The sequence below is a fragment of the Arachis duranensis genome, chromosome 3 (genome assembly GCF_000817695.3).
Source record: "Arachis duranensis cultivar V14167 chromosome 3, aradu.V14167.gnm2.J7QH, whole genome shotgun sequence".
NCBI lineage: Eukaryota > Viridiplantae > Streptophyta > Magnoliopsida > Fabales > Fabaceae > Arachis > Arachis duranensis.
This window is the reverse complement of record NC_029774.3, coordinates 5,693,076-5,699,605: the sequence shown is the minus strand read 5'-3', so window position 1 is coordinate 5,699,605 and position 6,530 is coordinate 5,693,076.

Below are 6,530 nucleotides of genomic sequence, written 5' to 3'. Positions count from 1 at the left end.
TAATAATAAATTCTTAAAAATAAAAAACATAATTAATTAAAAAAATTAGTGATTAGATAAAAAATAATATTTAAAAAATAAATAGAATTTATCCTCGCTATACAGCACTTATATATTATTTTTGGAGTAGATAGAGTATAAATTAATTATATATTAACCAGCTCCTTATTATTAAAGTTCGTAAATTAATACTTTATTTTAAATAAGTCTACATCACTTGTGAGGTTTGATAATAGATCCCGGCCCTCTAGAAGATTATAGTGTTTATTTTGAATTGTTAATTATATTATTACCATTAACGGTGATCCAAATCTGCATGGTTATCTTATTATGTGGAGAAGTGTGTGCTTATGAATGATTAAGTCGTCAAATTAGAGAGGAAACAATAATTACCACCATAACGAGAAAAAGAAAATTTTGTACAAGTTGTATGTATTGCTAAATAATAATAAGTAGTGCCAACCCCACTTTGTCTGGAAGAAATTGAAGAGATAGATAGATGCCTAACTCATACCTTAATCACGTTAGTGTTTGTTAATTAGTTAATTATGAAAGCAAGATATCCCTACTTTTTGGAAGGTGGTACCAGCCATTAGGCAATATAATTCAACAACGCCCCATGCATATGCAATGGAAAGTGCTTCTTCCTTTTCAATTCTCCCATGCTCTATATAATATTAATCTATATTAATTTCATTCAGAACTCAATTTTCTTATCAATTACAAATGAATTAAGTGAAATATATATTTAGTATGAACTATGACTCAAAATTATTTTTAGCTTTTGGATAGCCTCCAACTATTCTATTTTATAGTTATTTACTTTATTTTTGAATTTTATTTTAAGGTACTATTAGTATAAAATAGTTTTATATGCATATTTAATTATATATTTTAACATCGATAAAAATAATTATTTTTTTATATTAACTTCATAAATAATTTTTATAATATTTATCACATGAGGAGTCAGATTAATTAGCAAGTTAGTTACACACTTTGCAGTTTTGGAAAGGTTTGTTATACAGCTGTTAATAGTGGTGAACGGTTAGTTAGCAAATTTAGTTAAGGAAGTATATATAGTAGATGGAGTAATTAGAGTTTTGAATTTTTGCTCTTGTAAGTCTCATTTTTCTTGCCTCAGTCAGAAGTAACTTGCTTTTGATCTAGGGCTTCCTCTGTAAACTCTCTTTGTTCTTGAACCTTCCCTCTCTCTGAACTAACATTTCCACATGGTGCGGTGAGCGTGGAAGGGAGAAAGAAGGAATCAACAGCGAAAATTGGAAGGAGCATTGAGCAGAACCAGAATCCTTGAAGATTCAAACCATGGATCGCGACTCAGCATCCTCAGGCAACTCAGCATCGTCATTTTCGCCGATTGACGTTCAAACGCTCGCGAATCTGGTGAATCAGATCAATATCTTGCAAAGTCATAACAGAACAGCGATGAATCCATCTCTGGATCCTACAAGTCCGTATTTCCTTCATCCTGGAGAAAGTCCAGGTACACCATTAATCTCTACAATTCTTGGAACGAACAACTATCATCTTTGGGAAAGAGCGATGTGGCGTGCGTTGAGATCGAAGAACAAAGTAAAATTCATAGATGGCTCAATTGAGAAACCAGAAAGTAGTGATTCTTTGTTTGAAGCGTGGGAAAGGTGCAATACCTATGTGATTTCATGGATAAGCCTATCTTTGAGTTCAGAAATTGCTCAAAGTGTGCTATGGATCGATTCAGCCATGGAGCTTTGGAAGGAGCTACAACACAGGTATCAACAAGGTGATATCTTCAGAATTGCTGAGCTAGAAGAAGAGTTATTCGCTGTGAAGCAAGGTGATCTCTCGATCACGGGATACTACACGAAATTGAAAAGAATTTGGGAAGAATTGGATAACTATCGCCCAATCCCTCAGTGCTCTCACTGTAGAGGAAGATGCAATTGTGAATACAGCGTGGTTAGAGGATACAAAGAGGATTCTTGTGTCGTGAGGCTCCTAAGGGGGCTGAATGAACAATTCTCCACTGCGAGACCACAGCTCATGATGACAAAGCCACTGCCAGGTATAGATGAAGCATTTTCTTTGTTGCTGCAACAAGAAAGGCAACTGAACGCGGGTGAGATGGTAGAAGACAGAATTTTAATGGCAAATTCTGGAGGTTTTAGAGGAAGAGGCAGAGGCAGATCAGGAATTGGAAGAGGAAATTCTGGAAGAGGTGGAAGAAACTCAAGGTACCGCACTTTTTGTGGCAAGAATGGTCATTTGGTGGATGTTTGTTATAGGAAACATGGATTTCCCCCACACTTGAAAAATGGAGGCAGTGGGAATGCAATCAATAATGTGATAGCTGATGAGAACAGTGATGAAATCAGCAATGAAATCCAAAAGGATAGTGAAGCAAATTCGAAGTTTGATTTTAATTCAGAACAAAGAGAAGCACCAAGTGTCTGTTTGAACCAACAGGATGCACAACCAAGGCATAGCATTAACCAGATCTATACCACAACTCTTCCATCCAATGAAGGTATTTCATACATCATGTCTCTTTCAGTATTTTCTCCAGGTTCCTGGGTAATTGACTCAGGGGCTACTAATCATGTTGCTTTTTCAACTAAGTCCTTTCAAACTCTTGAAGAAATTAAATCTGTTTTGATAAATATGCCAGATGGTTCACACACCATAGCCAAATTAGCAGGAAAGGTGATGTTTTCAGACCAGTTTTTCTTGAACCATGTGTTTTCATACCAAACTTTAAGTTTAATCTGATTGCTGTGTCAAAGTTGACTAAAGATTTAAAATGCAAATTGGTTTTTGATGAGGATAATTGTGAAATTCAGGACAAAGCTACCACGAAGATTATTGGTGTAGCTGAACAAAGAATGGGACTCTATGCATTTAAAAGTCTAATTCCTGTTCCAGCTACACATAACAACATTGCGCATGCATCTGCACTCACAACACACATCTCACAACCCTCACAAACTGCTGAAAGCACTCTGTGGCATCTCAGACTTGGGCACCTGCCAAATGAGAGAATAAATGTAATGAAAAGGGACTATGAGTTCCTGAAAAACACAAATTGCAATAAACCTTGTGATCCGTGTCACTATGCTAAACAAAAAAGATTACCATTTCCAATAAGACTTACAAAATCAGAAAAATTGTTTGACATAGTGCACATGGATATATGGGGACCTATAGGTACAGCAACTTTGTCAGGTCATAGATATTTTTTGACAGTAGTTGAAGATAAAAGTAGGTTCACTTGGTTGTTCTTCATGAAAACCAAGAGTGAAACTGGAATTTTAATTCAGAATTTTGTAAACATGATTGAGACACAATTTGATACAAGAATAAAATGCATTAGGTCAGATAATGGACCTGAATTTAAACTTTTAAAATTTTTTGCTTCAAAAGGAATTTTGCATCAAACTTCTTGTGTTGGGACTCCTCAACAAAATGGCATTGTGGAGAGGAAACATCAACATATCTTGACTGTCACAAGAGCTTTGTTGTTTCAGTCTAACTTGCCAAAACGTTTTTGGAATTTTGCAGCAGCACATGCGATTCATTTGATTAATAGGATTCCAAGTGCATTGCTGAAAAACACTTCACCTTATCAAATTTTAAAAGGAAAGTTACCAGACTTGGGTTATTTGAAGGTCTTTGCGTGCTTGGTTTATGCCTCAACGCTGAACGCTCGCAGATCCAAATTGGATGGAAGAGCAAAGAAGTGTGTGTTTCTAGGATATCAAAGTGGAGTTAAGGGTTACATCTTGTATGATTTAAATGAAAAGAAGATATTCTTATCTAGAGACACATACTTCTATGAGCATGAATTTCCCTTTCTATCATATTTCAACAATGGCAATAACCAAGTATCTGACACTATGACACTAACTCCAAAACCAAGTATCATGGTAAATTTTGAGGATCCATTCATTGAGCCCTCACATACAGCACAAGCCCCTTTAAACCACTCAAATAGAACATACCTGCATTCATCTAATTCATTCAATGATTCATCACATACATCACATGGCTCTTTAGTTCATTCAACTAGACAAGACCTGCATCTATCAAGTTCTGTGGTACGACCAGAACACAATTATCCATTAGCATCTCATGAAACCATTGGAAATGACAACTCGATCATATACAATGCACCAACACAAACACATCAACACTTAGTCATTAGACAATCAAATAGGACCAGGAGAAAACCATCATATTTAGCAGACTATCATTGTATGACCACTGTATCGGATATAAATCACAACTACATCAATAATCTTCAATTCAATCCTGGAATTTTACAAGATTTTTATCCTAAAGTTTTTGAAATTTTTTTTGAAGAGTCAACTATTCTCTTTTGTGAGTCACAGTCTCAATTTCATAATATACAAATTCAACACTCTACAAACCCTCTATTGCCAAATCCCATTAAAGAACCACAATGCTATGCTGAGGCCATCAGTGATCCATGTTGGCAAGCGGCAATTGAGGCTGAACTCTCTGCATTGAAAGAAAATAAGACTTGGACTTTGACTTCTCTACCTAATGGAAAAAAGGCGGTAGGCTGCAAATGGGTGTTCAAGCTCAAAATGAATTCTGATGGTAGCATTGACAGGTACAAAGCCAGGTTGGTGGCACAGGGCTTTACACAAACTGCTGGTGTTGATTATTTCGAAACCTATAGTCCAGTAGTGAAGATGAGTACATTGCGGATTGTGCTATCCATTGCAGCTGTGCAGAACTGGCACTTACATCAACTAGATGTAAATACGGCCTTCTTACATGGTGATCTTTTGGAGGAAGTTTACATGAAACCTCCACCCGGGTTGAATGTTTCTTCACCAAACATGGTGTGTAGGTTGGACAGATCTCTTTATGGCCTAAAACAGGCAAGCAGGCAGTGGAATTCAAAGTTGTGTGATGCTCTAAGAGCAGTTGGCTTCCAACAATCCAGAAATGATTACAGCCTGTTCACTAAAGATTCAAAAGGAGGATTCACTGTTATTTTAGTTTATGTTGACGATTTGATTGTAACAGGGACAGATTTAAGGGAGATTGAATTCATCAAGCATCACTTGCATGAGCTATTCAGAATCAAGGACCTGGGAGAGCTTAAATTCTTCTTGGGGTTGGAGGTGGCTCGATGCAGGAGGGGCATCACTATATGTCAGAGAAAATACTGCATCGACCTTCTCAAAGAGTATGGGTTACTCGAAGCCAAAACAGTTTCGACACCTATGGACTACACAGTGCCGTTGTCAAAGAATTCTGGAACTCCATTAAGCTCAACTTCAGAATACAGGAAGTTAGTTGGAAAATTGTTGTACTTGACCAACACCAGACCGGAGATTGGATATGCAGTTGGAAAACTCAGTCAATTCTTGGATTGTGCCACAGATAAACACTTTGAAGCTGCCATTAGAGTATTAAGGTATCTCAAGGGAGCACCATCACTTGGGTTGATGTTTTCAGCTCATTCAGACTTAGAGCCAGCGGGATACTCAGACAGTGATTGGTGGACATGTTCGGATAGTAGAAGATCAATATCTGGGTATTGTTTTTTTTTTGGAACTTCAATTGTATCTTGGAAGAGTAAGAAACAAAATACAGTTGCAAGTTCATCATGCGAAGCAGAGTACAGGGCATTAGCAATGGCAACTAGGGAAGCTCAGTGGCTGACCTACATCTTGCAAGACTTGAAAGTAAAGTTGGAGAAGCCAATAGCCATATATTGCGACAACCAATCAGCATTACACATTGCAGCAAACCCAGTCTTCCATGAGAGAACAAAGCACATTGAGATGGATTGTCATATAGTGAGAGATAAATGGCAAGAAAAGGTTATCAAATTACTCCCAATCTCCACTGCAAACCAAACTGCAGACATATTTACAAAGGCTCTAGCTCCAAGAATTTTTGAGAGATGTCATAGCAAGCTTGGAATGGTTGATTTTGCCAATTCCAGCTTGAGAGGGGCTATCACATGAGGAGTCAGATTAATTAGCAAGTTAGTTACACACTTTGCAGTTTTGGAAAAGTTTGTTATACAGCTGTTAATAGTGGTGAACGGTTAGTTAGCAGATTTAGTTAAGGAAGTATATATAGTAGATGGAGTAATTAGAGTTTTGAGTTTTTGCTCTTGTAAGTCTCATTTTTCTTGCCTCAGTCAGAAGTAACTTGCTTTTGACCTAGGGCTTCCTCTGTAAACTCTCTCTGTTCTTGAACCTTCCCTCTCTCTGAACTAACATTTCCACAATATCAATATATCAAAATTAAATTCTTAAATTATTAACTAAATTTTCCAATACAAATGCGTGTTTTTTTTAGAGTAATAATTATTAGTTTTAGGATTTTATTCTAGGAATTATTCTAAAGACACTTGTTTGTTAATAATGTTACTAATTAGTATCAATTAAAAAGGGTTTAATTTTTTTAAGTTTTTTCTATTACATACAAAAATACTACATTTAAATTTTAAATATTTAACTTTTTAATGCAAATATTTTACTAAC